Below are 15,923 nucleotides of genomic sequence, written 5' to 3'. Positions count from 1 at the left end.
TAATTGTTAAAAATAAAATAATAATAAAAATAACTGAAAGGATTTTGAAGTGAATAATAATGCTGCAAATTTACAATTAGTGAATCAATATAATGATGAGAGTAAAACAAGATGATGCAAGAATACGATAAAAATAAGGATCTAGTAATATCTCAGAAAATAATAGCTAATTTTAATCGTAATATAATGAACAATTATGTTGAGTTAAGAAAATATAAGCAGATATGGTCATTCGGTGAATCAAAATCCCTTATTTGGAATCATAGAAGTAAGAAAGTACCTTAAAGTTATATATTTCTTTTTTAGTTTTCTTTATGGTTAATTTATTAATTAGTTCTTCTGGTAAGCGATTGAACTGTTATGATACCATATAGTTTGAGGTACGTTTACCAAACTGCTCTTTGAAAGACCAAAGTCTTAGTTTGGAATGTTCTAATAATAATTTTGCATCTTTATTAATTTATGATTATTGATATTCAATTATATATAATTAATTAATTCACTTTTTATTGGTCAACCATATTCAAGTCAGATTTATCTTTATGAAAGTCAATGATTGCTTAAAATATATTTCATCTTGTTGGCTACCCGTATGTACTACCCATTTTGAATAGTTCAGTTCGTCTAGGACCTATTATTTATGTTTTCATATAATAGGCTTTAAGAACCTCCCTAGTTCGTCCATAACGCTTCGATGACTATTCCGGGTCAGTGGTGTCCATTCCTGTACAGTACCCTTGAATCTGGCATAGTGCGCGAAAAAAATATATACATAATATAATAAAAAAGCTGTTAAAATTAATTAACAAAATAAATTTATTTTATTAAAATAAATTTAACAGATTCCTGTGTGTTATTACAAAGGAAACCAGAAAAAGAAAATCTTCTCTACCTTTTAATATGGGAGGCTACTCAGGTGGGATCGCCGATTTCAATAAAACTTTTTTCGTGGTAGCAGGTTAAAAATTATTAAAAACACGTTCGAGGGTAATTGTTAATGCGCCCTAGGAGGGAAAAAAATTAAATAATTTTAAACATTTTTTATTTGCTCTGTATGTATTTAATATGTATTATTTTATGTATAATCTTTTCAATTTTATGATACATTTATTTATTTTTTAAATAAATCAAATGGTATCCTTGTTAAGTCTCATCACTCTTTATTATATCAAAAGTCCAACGTTTCGGCCAATTCGGCCATTCTCAAGGACACTCTAACAACTATACATTCATTTGTAACAATTTTAACATTATTATTAATAATTTAACATGCCATAAATAAAAAATGTACACCTCACATCCAAATTTAAAGATGTTTTGCAGGCTATTCTGACAGGTCATTAATTACTAGTCAAACACAGCCTATGTAATTTCAATTAATAGGGAATCATATTAATTTTTAATAAGCTTACCTAAGCTACCTTATACATAAGCTTATGTGTAGTTACCTATTTTTTTATTAACTTCATTAATTTTTAAAACTTTTAATCTTATATCAACTTACACTATCAACTTCTTTTGAACATATTGTTTCCTTTATGTAAAACTACGGTGTTATAAAAATCAAATTTGTGTCGGTTTTTAGCTGCATGTTGCACTAGTGCTGTTTTATTGGGATCCTTCTCCTTATTTCTTGTATAATTTCTGTGTTTCATTATGTTTCCCTGACAAGTGCTTAGTTTTATCTACAGCTGGACAATTTAAACACGGAATTTTATATATCAATTCTGATTGACTTTTTATATCATTTTTGTCCATCAAATTACTATAATAATGTTTGATTTTATTGTTTGGTAAGTAATATGATGGGTATTCATCAACATCTTTTTTTAAGGGAAAAATCGTTTTTAGCGTCTCTTGAAAAGGAATTTTCATACAATCAAAAATAAAAAATGTGGTTGATTTTTTTTATTATGTTCTGCGTTCACTACATAAATTCCTAACTCCTCACAATGTTATCGAAATCTAATGTAACTAGAATTGTTTAAAAGGTAAATTTCCTTTCTTTCGACCTGCATGAGTTTATAAAAATTTTTGGAAGATATTGAAAGCAAATAATAAAAAAAAAAAAAGAATCAATTTATATGTACTAACCATTAAATTGATGTATAAATATTCAAAATGTCTAAAAAAAAAATATCGCGGCTTCTTGAGCGCATGTGCAAGAATCTTTGTACTTATTTCCAATATGTTTCGACCTAGTATCACCAAAAATGAGCATGGTCTCCTCTTGTTTTTACAACTTCTCGATATATTTATTATGTAGCCTCTTAATGAATTTATTATTTTTTTGTTTTACATCTAAAAATGCTCATAGTCAAAACGGTCAGATTATTGAACAATTTTTAAACCAATTAAATTTTGCTAATTGTTAGTAATAAGGATATATACTGGGATAAATAAACAATTAAATTTGTTTTTATAAATAACGGAAATTTATTTTGTATTTGGGCCGAGAATCATGTTGAATTGACTTAGTATGTATGGTAGTGCTTAGTAGTAGTAAGCACCGACACCATATGGGTAGGCAGCGTATCCGGCAGAGTAGGCGACTGGTGCGGCGGCAACTGGAGCGGTGTAGGCGGAGTAAGCGTATGGGTATCCACCGAGGAGGACCTGCTTCTTGGCACGGACGGTCTCTTCAGCGGCGAACACGCAGGCCATAGCCAAAGCGAAGAAGAACTGAAAGTAGAAGGTACAAGTGAATAAAAGGGAAAAAGGTTCATCTTGGAGTAATTTTTTCTAGATCATTTAATATTCATATTTTAAGTTACTTAAAAATTAATACTTACAAGGAATTTGATGGAAACCATTGTTGTAAGATATCTGTTATACTTGTCCAGTAGAACTGATGCTTCTCTGGTGTACTCGCAGCCTATATATACTGCTCAATCCCAAGGTCTTGTAGGCACACCCCGCCACTTGGCAGACTCAGAGGCACTTTTTAGCGTCTGGTTCTGATTATCTTTCTTTGTTATTGTTATATACATGAGGCAAATTATATCAACTTCATATACAGAGGATATATTATGTAAAATTCAAAATTAGTAGAAAAAAATATCAAGCATTTATCATCACGACACAGTAGGAGATACAAAAAAAAGGATGAATAATACTCTAATCTAAAATACAATCAAAACTAGGCATTTGTTAAAGCGTATTTTTATTTTATTATTATTTTAATTTCATAGGTATACTACTGACATGGGTTGAGCAGTTTATTTTTTGTTTTATTTATGCTTATTAATTTCCCTCTTCCGTTCAGAACTGTGAATGAGTAATCATTGAAATATTTACTTTTTGTGATAAAATATGATATTTATCCATCGCATACTTAAATGTTTCGAAACGGCATAAAAATATAAATTATAATATACAATATATAATTATAAAATAATCTTTTGAAAATTGCATTTTACCTCTAAAATAACACTTAAGAAATTGGACATTAAAAATTAAATGACTCACAACGAATAGAGATAGATTAAAGCTATAATTATAAGTTACATTGTTTTGAAGTTAAATACTGCATTTGCATTGAACCTTTTGGTTTATAATTCATGTTTCAAATCTATATTTGTCAAACAGTAGTCAAATTAAATAGTAACAAATTTTCATAAAGACTACATTAGAAGACCATTCAAATTTCATTGAAAAGTTGATTAACTATTAATGTAATTGCCATTAATGTTTGCCTAATGCTATTTTTTTTTAGTTTTATTTCAATTTTTTTTAGAACACCTTAAATCTATGAAAACTTTCATACTTATGCACTTCAAAATTAATTTGAAATACGTAAGAAAGGATGGAGTGAGCTAAATATTTGACAAAAGAAAAACTTGGTGTTTTCAATTTTCATAAAGCTTTGACATTAATTTTTTAATTCAATTTTTTTGGATTAACGATTTTAAATATGACCTTCCTTTTAGAATCAACTAACATTGTTGGAAAATATTACTACTTTAAAGGCCTTTAGGCATTGTTTCCAAAGATTATAATTTTTTTTCTATTTTCATGAAAATTAAAAATAATCTCTCTTCTAGGGAAGAATCCAAATCTGAGCTAGGATTTAGCTTTTTGTTCTTTGGCTAAATACTGTATGACAATATGACTTGCTTTTTTTTTTTAAATTTCATCACTTTTCAATAGGGACATTTAGGTAATTAAATCATTTTTATATCTTGTTCGAAACTAAAGATATAAAATAAAATGTTTTTAAAAGGCCCAGTCTCTTATTTTTTTCCCAGGACTCTTGCGGAGCGTTGACCTCTAATATTGTGAGGAGTCCAATATTTCGAGGCCTGTTCAGCCAAAAAGTTTCATTATAATTTAGTAGACAGTTCTGGGTTCCTCTTTTATTTTTCCTCCTGTTCATTGCTGAATACTTCGGATAGTGTATCTCCTTGGATGGGTTAAAATAATATATAAAAAAATAAATTGTTATTCTCATTCACAATTACAACAGAATAAATAAAGAAATTAATAAAATTTATGAATTAATTAAAAGTTTATCAAAAGTCTATATTTTTACTTTTGGAAAATTATTATTAAAAAAAATTGTTTGGACTTGAATTATCGGTTTAATAATAAACTAAATATATTAAGTGATATAGAATTTAATATTTAAAAAAATAATATATAAATATTCTCATAATATAATATGTAATACAAAAAACATTTTTATACAATAGTGGATATTTAATTTTTGATAGATTATTCCTCACAAAATAATAATAATAATAACAATATTCTTTATTTATTCTGGGACTTTAGAATAATACTACAGGAGTCAAAATTAGGCTTAGAGTAAAATAGAAAATGTTCAAAATAAAAATGAAATTATAAACCATCATAAGTACTATTGCAATAATGATTTTGATAAGATAAAAAATAAATAACAATAATTAACGGAATATATAAAAAAAATTGAACAAATAAAAAAAAAACATTTATCATATCATAAAGCATAAGATGACTAACTTCTAATAAAAAAATGAAAATACAAGTACAAAATGAAGTTAAATACAAGTAAACTAAACATAATAAACAAAAATGCACAATTATTGTTAATATACATATTTACACGTTTAAATAAATAAATAGCCAACAAAAATGATAATGAAAAAATCCTCTAACCAATCATAATATCTGATAATAATAAAAGAAAAGGAAACAATAATTATATGGACATATAATAGATATGTATAGATGAATATAATAATAATATCATAAACCCATAAAAACATTTAATAATGTTTATGTTAATTATAATTTATCTCCCCATCTAGATCTTTTTTGAAACTTCTAATTGTTATTCTTCAGCAATTGGGTGGACAGAAAGTGGTTGAAAATACGGGACTTAGAAATAGGAAGCGTGTTAGAACAACGAATGAAGGAGGGAATAGAATTCCATAGGGAAGAGGAACGGATGAGGAAAGATCAACTAAAGACTGCGGTTCGATTGGCAGCTACATTTACGAGCCGAGAGCGGGTATATAGTCTCTTTTAGAGTAGTTAATTAATTACAATATAGTTGATTAAATTTAATCACATTTGGAAATATCTCCTTCATTATCAAATAGTCTATGACATTGGCTAATTGTTAGTCAAATGTTTGATGTGTTTAAGTTATTTAGTTGTGTTATTTTTAAAAATTGAAATTGAGGAAAAATTACTTTCCTTAATTCGCATTGAGTACTTGAGGCACTAGCGACGGCTGTTCTGAAGTCATTGATAATAATGATGAATTCGCCTGAATATTATTGGTTGTAAACTCTTCAATAAATTTAAAATGTTGAGTTTAAATTAGTATGTGTGAAATAAGTTTGCTGATTTTTTTTTCAGCTGTAATGCAATAGAGTTATTATAACCTTAACAACTTTAAAATTGTATTCATTTTAGTCCCAACCATTTTTTATTCCTTTATAAATCCGACGATTCGGCCAATTCGGCATCCTCAAGGACAATCTTAATACAACTTTAGATCAACATAATTTTAAAAAAACAACTTTATGCAGGCTATTCTGCCCAGATCATTTATAACAGTCCACAAATTACCCGAATTAGTCGATTGTTCACATTAAATTAAAAATTAAAACTTTTTATCACAGTCAACCTTCTTTGTAAAAATTATGATAAACAATATTAACCCGTCTCAAGAAAGTGTAAAGATTATAAATAAAGTATATATTTTTTTTAATCGAATCTATGTAAAAAATAAAAATCTTTTAAGAATTTTTTTTTTTTATCAATAAAGGTTCGGTGGGTAGGAATTAATAAATTTTTAAATAAAGGTAAGAAAATACTACTACCTTTCTAGGAAATTAACTCATTTTTATCCAAAAATACTGTTGCATGTTACAATTTAAAAAGAGGGTAATAAAAAATAGCAAACGCATAAAATAGATTTAGTGTTTTACAAGCTGTGAAATCTATTGATACTGGCGCAGTTCGTCTTTCGAAATAGTCATTTGTATTTTATATTTTGGATTGTCAGTAGGAGTAGAACGTATTAGTCAGAATATATAGGGAAGGAAAAATAATTATAGGTAATTAAATTTAAAAAATAATTAGTAAATAACTATCTAAGAGGGCGGCCCTATTAGTAATAGTAAGATTTACCCGAGCTGAAGCTGTTGTTAATGGCTATTATTGACTTATTTTTTATATACTTATTTTACTCCCCTACCCCATTGGTACTTCGCATCCGCCTTTGGCTCAATCTTGTACTTTATTCCATTCATTAAGCCCTACAAACGATATCTCACAGTAAATAGTCTAAATATTATTTTAGTTCTTTTTATCGCACCTTTTATATATTTTATATCTTCCTTATATATACTAATTTTATTTCCTCCTCCAGAGAATACATTTAATACATGTTAATTCACTCATTCGTTTTCCTGATAAATCCTCGGTTTTTCTAAAATAAGATTGCGTGGATCAGTTCAATTTGAATCCTAGGCTAATACATATTTAAATGTTTCCAATTTAATTTTGTTTTAAAAAAATCAGCAAACGAGATTAGAGTTCGATTAAAAATTAAGCTTGATTGGCAATCTGTATAAATCGAATTATGTTTGTATTTCTCGCTATTTTTATTGAGAATTTCATTGAATATTCAAACAGAATTCAGGAAATTATCGAGGACCATCTGTGTTGATTCAATCGGAACCGATCAACTATTGTCCAAATAATCCTTTTATGGCAAATATTTGTATACCAATATTTAGTATCGCCAGTTTATCATCGATTTAAAATGGGCACAGGGTTCTATTGCGCTCCAGAGGTTTTATAGTACCCCAAAAAATTAAATAAATAGTCTACATTGTGTAAATTATGTATGAATATAGTTATATACATTTTTTTAAAATTTAAAATACTTTTTATTTATTAATAGATATTACAATCTGCCACACAGTTGTGGGCAATAGGTAATAGTGATGAATGATCTCATACATACTAAAATAAAATAAAATAAATAAATGAATGAAAAAAAAATCTCTTAAAATATATACAAACATAAGAATAAACAAAATTAATATAATCAAACTATGTGTATGAAAGGAAAAATATATATAAAATAAAATAATATAATCTATTGTCACATTTACACTCTAATATACAATATTTACACAATCGACCTGACGATCCCTAAGCCCACTCTATCCCCACGTGTGAGGGGTAGAACAGAGCTCAAAAGATCCTAGTGCATCCCTCTCACTGCACACTGGTAGTGAGCCACTGGAGGCTGAGCAAGTGCGCTAAAGCCGCAAACACTCACCTTGAGTGGAGAATCTGATCATTGCCAGAACTCCAATTGTCCATTTTTATTTTAATAAGTCTCTTGGCCACTACCGTTTCAACCTTCGAGTTGGATTTTAGAGATGGGTGGAACTAGATAAGGTTTGAACCAAAGGATTAGGATGGTTGGAAAGGTTTATATGGAATTTTGAGAATTTGGTTGGTATGAAGTCAAGGACAAATGGGTAGGTCATGGTGTAGTGTTCTGTTGGAAACGTAATAGGGTGCATTAAGTTATATTCATACACACAAATATATATTATATACAGGTTTATTGTTTTAGTTATTTGTTTTATTTTATTTATTATTAACTAACAAATATCAATTATATAGGCAGGGAGGAAAATCCTTATGAACCACATTAAGCCCACCTTTTTAGAGAGAGAGAGAGAAATACTTTATTCATTCATGCTGCCCAAATACTTCGGGTTGCTACATTACACAGCACACTAATCAATCCATGATCGGACATATATAAATTACATATAATTACATGGTATAATAAAATAGAAATAAAACAGTTTTTTACCCCACAGTTTCCCTTTACAATCAATTCCAGTCTATACACTAAATACAAATATTTCAATATCTTTTTTCTTTCCCTTTCTTGTTCCTTCAATTTTTATTTCACCTGATCGACAAATTCACTCACTCGAGTTCACCCTTTCATATCCTCTCTAGTGACCTGTTAAACAAATTCACTATTAGATGGCAATGTGAGATCAAACCACTAATAATAGTTACAACAGTAGATCAGTTTACCAAAAAATAAATACATTTTACCACAACAAAACTAATACATACATTCAAAAGAAAATATAATAAAAAGTCGGTTAAAAGAAACACTTGAATGGATAAATAAGTTTAGAAAAAATAAATAAATCAAAATAATAATACTAATAAATTAAAATAATTTAATGAATAAATAAGGTCCCCAAATTAAAATATATAATAACATCCACTTTATTTTTTATTGGCATTTACATACAAATACATCTCATAAATGTGATGTTTGATTACAAAGGTATCACTCCAATAATACTTCTGCATTAAAAGGTCATCTTCGTAGGCGCTTGGAAAAGTAAGCAAGGTTAGGAACTGCTGAGTTTGGGTTGCGATAAATAAGGATCATGAGGATTTTGGATTGCAAGGATTGGATACGAGAGGAATTCGAAGGTTTAATGGAGCCTCAAAGTTCAACTCCCTATGTCCACACAGGCTATATCATAATCATATAGATCAGTCCTTTGTAATGGATTAGAAGTTTAGACCGTTTGTCTCGTAATTTTTTTTTTCAGTCTTGTGTGAGTATTCTAAGTTATTCATTTGTCCAAATGTTATCCATAAAAACTTATCGCAGTTACATATATTATGTACACACTTGTCAGTAACTTTTCGGCCTTACCTATTGGTCATTTTCATCTTGACTCTAGTCAACGTAGTAACATATATTTTCAAACATGCACATTTATATTTATATTTTTAATTTAAAGTGATGTTATTAAAATTTGCATTGTTTAATCCCTGTTATAATTTGTTTCATCTCATTGGTCTTAACGTATTTAAGAATTCTATGCATATGGATGTATGCATTTTGAAGTTCAAAAGTATACGGAATATGCTAAATTAAACTACATTTAAATAGATGCTAAGTTTTATTACATGGCTTTCCTTAAACCAATTGAAGCTTTGAGAACCATTGTGAACATTTTACAAATTTCAAAGGACCCGCTTTTAAAATAATTATTTACCTTTGTGTTACAGAGGGGTAAATCTTACTAGATAATTATTGTTATTACCGAAAAATCGATATTAAACTCAATTTCTTCAATTTTGGATGATCAACTATTGTTTACAACAGCTTTATTAGTCAAAACTATTCCTACGTTAAATGAACTTATAACTGTTGTAAAGTTTTTGTGGTTTTTAAATCTTATTATTGTAAAATTGTTTTTTCTTCTTCTAAAAACGCCGAAGCGTAATACGTACCACTTAATCCGTGCCCATGCTACACAATACAGTTAAGATTTTATTCAACCAGATAGTCTTGTGTTTTTTTATAAAGGTTTAAAAAAGTTTTGTTATGCTAACTATTCTTGAGTAATAAGTAGTATGGATACAGAACCATTTGATGTTTACGTTTTGTTCCATTCTACACTCTCTTCTCGTTTTCCTATTGTGAAATATAATATTTACATTGTTAATGATCAAGCTATTGCTGAATATGGTTCCAATAATCCACTAGCGTCAGACAACCTAGTAACAACCTTCAATGGACCCCTCACCTAACCTTATAATGCCAAAAGGCAATCCAAGGTATCATCACCCAGATATACATATAGCATACCTCCTATATGTATGTACCAGATATTCAATAACATCATTATAGGAGGGTATGGAAAAAAAAAAAAAATTGCTGAATATGGTGTTATAAACATGAGCACATTTACCTTTTTCTTGACATATAATTTTCTCATTATAAATAAAAAATTTGCAGGTAATAAAAATAAATACATAGGCCATTTTATGTAATAAACGGAAATTTATTGTGTATTATCGCCAAAAATCAACTTTGAAGTATAATGTAGGGAAGAGTTTAGTAGTAGTAAGCTCCAACACCATATGGATAGGCAGCGTATCCAGCAGAGTAGGCGACTGGTGCGGCGGCCACTGGAGCAGCATAGGCAGAGTAAGCGTATGGGTATCCACCGAGGAGGACCTGCTTCTTGGCACGGACGGTCTCTTCAGCGGCGAACACGCAGGCCATAGCCAAAGCGAAGAAGAACTGGAAGAAGAAAAAATATATTAATTTACCTTACAGGAGAAATAAGTTGAATTGAAATAAATCCTAACAAGGTTAGAAAAAACAAAAACAAAATGTAATGTAACTGTATATGGAACCAAATAGCATAGCTATTTTATTTAATCTGCTGTTAAAAATAGTATAACTTTTTTTTGTAACTTATTAAAAAAGCACCATGTAATACTAAATGACGAAATCATATAATGTTTTTAATGAGGAAATTAAATGAAACACTAAATTGTTCAGCGAAAGTGTCACACAATTAATGGCTTTAAAATTATTGATGGAAAATTGAAGCTACTGATGCAGTAAAGGAAAGAAAAATTGCATAAACGGAAAGTAAATAGAGTCCCAGAAGAAGCAATTTGACGATAAGATGCTTAGAACATTTTTGTTATCATTTATTTATCGTCTTACTCGTATAAAAAAAATCATTGGTAATACGAGAATTTTACTTATAATGTTGAAGTTTGTAAGAACTGTACCACTATAAACCATAAAGGGTTAAGAAGGATGCAGTACTTTATAAGGAAGTACTGTTACTAGACCTACAGTTGTGCTAGGAAGTGATTTAGTCAGAATCATGTTCGACCGCCAGATTTTTACCCAATTAAGGGTAGTCACTTTCTGAGGTTATGGCTACAGTTAAACATTTTTGTTTAATAACCCCCTTCCTAGTACTGAGGGGGTTATCTACAGTTCATCTATTCAAATCATGTTGGGAAGGGGCAAGTTTTCAATTCGTGGGACCGCCACAGAAATAAAAATCGACACTACCGGTCGGATTCGAACCAGCACCGCTGCAGTCACGGGTCAGTTGAAGATGGTGCTTTAACTCGCTTGGCTACAATGAAACAGAAAATAAATATCTGCTACATCCGGATCCCTAGGAATCCGGGTCCTTGGATTTAGCACGGTGCCTTACTAATGAGCTATTCACTCGCACCTAGTCCAGGAAACAAAATTTAATTTAAATTAACTATTTATTTGGTTTGCTTTCTTTAATTTTTAATGATCTGGCACTGAGGTAATACTGAATGTTACAAAAAAAAAGTGACCATTATAATTTAAGGCAATATTTATAAAAATGTAACAGTTAACTTTCTTTTGAATTCGGCTGGAGAGAGCTGGTTTGAATTTTGCTCATTTCAGCCTGGCTAGAAAAGGTTTGTAACCCGTTACATAATCCACCCAAAAGGTTATTCCACTAGGAACCTCTGTATTATATTAAATACTTACAAGAAATTTGATGGAAACCATTGTTGTAAGATATCTGTTCACTAGTGCAGTAGAACTGATGCCCGTCTGGTAGGCCCGTCTCCTATATATACTACTCAACCCCAAGGTCTTTCAGGCACACCCCGCCCCTTGGCAGACATACTGACGCTAATACAATGAAATTGTATTATTATTTACATTATCTTCAACTTTTTTTTTAGTGCATACATCTATTTTTTAAGCAAGATAAAAGAAAATAAAGTAATCTTTATCAATATAATATATATTAATTTATAAAGCATATTATATAATTTTACTTCATTATACATTACTTCATCATACATTCTTCCGATTTTATCAGTAATTAAATTCAAAAATTATTTTTCTCTGGAGCTATGAAAAAATGTATTTACATTTTCAATTTTTAATCAATATGTGATATTTCTAAATAACAGTATTTTTTGCTAGCGTGTAAATTCGACTGTCAGTATATAAATAGTATGATTAAAAAATATATATTAAATCTCCCATATTTATTTTTTAGTTCACAATATAAAATTAATAATTTGATTTTTATCTCCCATGCTAAATTTTGATTTCAAACATGAAGGTTTTTTCTTCAATCATTTACGTGTTTAAGGTACAAAAATAAAATAAAAAAACTTAAACATCATGGCAGAATAGATATTTGATAGAACAAGATTATCTAAATAAAAATTTGGCTGAGCTTTGAATATAAGAATACGGTCAGTGCAAGTTGCCTCCTGTATTTTTACACGCATATTTGAAGACACTGTAGGAGAACCGTCAACTAATCAACAAGTATTTACCACAATCGGGTATAAAAAAATAAATAAAATAAAGTAAAATAAAAACTGCCTTGGAAAGTTTGTTACATAATTAACTTTAAAAAAATATAAGAGAAAAAAAGTTTACGCCTGAGTAAGCTAATTAGTTGATGGAATCTTATAAAATCGATATAGGACCAACTGGGTATCAACACTGATAAGCTCTAAAAATTGCATCAAAATTGTATTAATGGTACGCTCGATTATGTCCCAACAAATGTTTGACTACAGACAGAATAGTTTTAAAATCTTTCCCAATTTTGATAGTGAAAAAAAAAATTATCACTCTTAGAAATCCGTTCATTAGTTAGTTCGTATCCACAAACAACCGATTTTAGTTGTCATGTTAATAAAAAAAAAATAATGATATTTTATTTTCATAGTATTCATTTTGTTCGTTTATTCCAGTTCGATACTAAACTATATTTACCATTGTCCAATCTCTCGCAATACTAGTGTCGAGTTAGGCCGTATTTAATTAGTTTTTTTATTTTCTGTAAAATGCTTAAAATTATTGAGTACTTTTTTGTGCTCAAAAAGTGTTAATATACTTGTAATCAACTACTTCTTGCACTTAAATTCAATTTAATTATTTTTTTTTATTTTCGTAATTATTTATTTTTTGTATATGAATATCAGTATATTTTATTCATTGTGCATTGTGTATGAATTCTTTTTGGTTAACTTTAGAATAAAAAGTCAAGTACAAATCAATTCTAGTGTGCTCAATTTGCTTCTTAAATAAATTAATGCTATTTTTATTTATAGTTACTTTAAGACGAATATGTATAATTTTATTCTATAAAATAAAAAAAATTATTTAAGTACAAATTATTCAACATATTTTTATTTATTACATATTTTATTAATACATAAAAAACAACCTGAATGGAGAAAAAAAAATTGAACTATAATACAAAATGACGTGTGCGATTACTATAATTTAACCCAATTTTTAGAATTGATTAAAAAGTACTCACATTCATCTGAGCATTAATCTGTATTAAAACTTTAATTTTTTCTTGAGAACAGATTGCTTTACTAGTGATAAGCTTAAAATGTTTCGAGTATGCTTATTATAGTTTGTGCTCAAACATTTTAATTACAAGGAAAGTAATCTGTACTCAAGTTAAGATTTTGTTAATTTGTTATCAATACAAAAAAAAGTTCTTAGTTAAATTATAGTAACTTTTACTAGCTTTTGTTTTTTTTCTGTATCAGTGTATTATGACTGGTCTTGTAGTGATTCTAGAAACCATTAATTCTAAACTGCTTGCTAAGGATTTATGGTCAACAACTTATATACAGCATATATGTATTTAACTAAGTCTATTTAATTTTATCGTTCTTTATTATTTTTTTAATTAGCAAATAAGTGATATATTTCTCTTACTCCCCGCTTTTCCCAGGTTTTTATGATATCTTAATATAATTTGTTTAGTGATAGTGGTGGAATAAATAAACATAATATTTTTTTTATTTCATTTACACTTTTTAAATTTATTAATCACTTTTTGGAATTTCTATGAGCTAGCCACAGGTCCTGGAATACCGCTGTAGATTTTCCAACGAGATATTTATTGCTTTGTCTGGGTTTCCCATAATTATATTATAGAGCATTAATAGTATTTATCACAAATTTATTTAAATTTTTCTTTGGAAATGTTTTTTTTAATTAATCATTTTCCTTCTGTCGTTTGATATGACATTTATAGATGTATTACTTCAGAAAATGTCATGATTGACATAAGAGGGTACGGTACCCTGTGGTACCTCCTTCAGGCATGATATCAAATTTAATTGTTAGAGAAGAAGGTCTCTCATCCAGCTCTTTTTCAGTCTTCAACGTGTGTAGAGCACGCTTGTTGCAGCTATGGCATTTTTTAGATTGTCGGGACGTTTAATTAGTCATGGAATCAATTGTATTTGGTCCGTATACATTCATTAGCAGTTGGTACGTGAAAGACAGTATGAAAAGTTATATTACTGACGAACCAAGATGTTTTATGTTGTGTAATTGTTCCGAAAGTTCTACTGTTCCAAATATTTTTGATGTGTAGGTCCAACTTCTGTTCAATTCCGGTCTAAGTTTTAATTTTTATAGTTTTGAAAGGATCGATTAATTTAATTTACTCTATGAAGTAAATGCAAACGAAAGAATTTTTGTATATTATGTGTAAGTTGCGGGGGATATGAATCCGACCATAAACTTTAACCTTTAACTCATCGAAAAGTATGGACAGTTCTTATTATTTAAACATATCAATACATATTCCATTTATTGTATTTAGTATGGTATTGTGTTACAAGTAAATTTCAGAACTGTTGAAGTTACATAGTTCTTATGATTAGAAGTATGTACTAATAGATATAGCTACCGAGTACCTAGGCAAAAAAAAAAGTTCTTTTTCAATTGGAAAAGTATAGGATGATTCTTAGAATTTTTTTCTTTCATAGGAATGTAAAACCCCACATTTATTTAAATATAATTAATTAATTAATTTTAAAAAAGTTCTTTTTTGACGTGACAACGTCTTATAAATCATTTTGCGGGATGCCATGTTAGAAAAAGTGTCCCGTAACGGAAATTGACTTCGTTTAACATATGGATATTATATCATATGTATAAAAATTAATTAATGTATAACCAAGCAAAAATAAATATCTGAATTCAATATGTGAACTGGTTTATTATTTCAAATATATAACATTGGATTGATTTTAATTTATATTTATGTAATATTAGCATAGAGTATACGTTGTCACGGAAATATGTCGCCTTTTGTTCGCTTCGCGCCGAGGCCTACACGGGCACGGTTTTTTTTTAAGAAAACGTAGAATTTAGTAACACAAAAAAATTATTTCCAATAAAATGTCCATTTTAGTGCATAATAAAGATTAAAATTAACAAAAATGAATTCTAATAAGGAGGGGGAAAAGTTTATTAAAAAACAAGAATTAGGTGGGCAACACACAACTTCTTTAGGTTAGACAAGTTCTAGCTACACAGTATACTTATTCAAATCAAATCAGAATTTTTTTTTAATCTTACAAAATATAGGCTTAACAGGTAACAATATATAATAATATTACATGACTTTTTTTTGTTTTCTTTCTTTTTCTTTTTTTTTTGTTTAATCGCTTTGGTTCCTTTATCTTTTTCTTCTTTTTATACTTTATTTTTATCTTTTTGTTAATTAATTATATATTTCATTTAATTGATAACAGTAGTAATAGATAGGTATGTAAAT

General features: G+C 28.5%; 2 long non-coding RNA genes across 2 annotated transcripts; both read right to left on the bottom strand.

Moving 5' to 3' along the window:
• Positions 1–2,412: 2,412 nt before the first annotated feature.
• LOC106690475 (uncharacterized) lies at positions 2,413–2,875 on the bottom strand. Its single transcript, XR_010843929.1, has 2 exons — positions 2,793–2,875; positions 2,413–2,682 (listed from the first exon to the last, which is right to left on the bottom strand). It is a non-coding gene; the product is annotated as an uncharacterized lncRNA (long non-coding RNA).
• A 7,450-nt stretch (positions 2,876–10,325) lies between these two features.
• On the bottom strand, positions 10,326–11,966 carry LOC106690478 (uncharacterized). Its single transcript, XR_001344615.3, has 2 exons — positions 11,846–11,966; positions 10,326–10,588 (listed from the first exon to the last, which is right to left on the bottom strand). It is a non-coding gene; the product is annotated as an uncharacterized lncRNA (long non-coding RNA).
• Between the last annotated feature and the right edge of the window lie 3,957 nt (positions 11,967–15,923).

The sequence above is a fragment of the Halyomorpha halys genome, unplaced genomic scaffold (assembly GCF_000696795.3).
Source record: "Halyomorpha halys isolate HHAL.00 unplaced genomic scaffold, Hhal_1.1 Scaffold1739.1, whole genome shotgun sequence".
Classification (NCBI taxonomy): domain Eukaryota; kingdom Metazoa; phylum Arthropoda; class Insecta; order Hemiptera; family Pentatomidae; genus Halyomorpha; species Halyomorpha halys.
The sequence above is the reverse complement of the archived record's forward strand: the minus strand, read 5'-3'. Positions and strand labels throughout refer to the sequence as shown.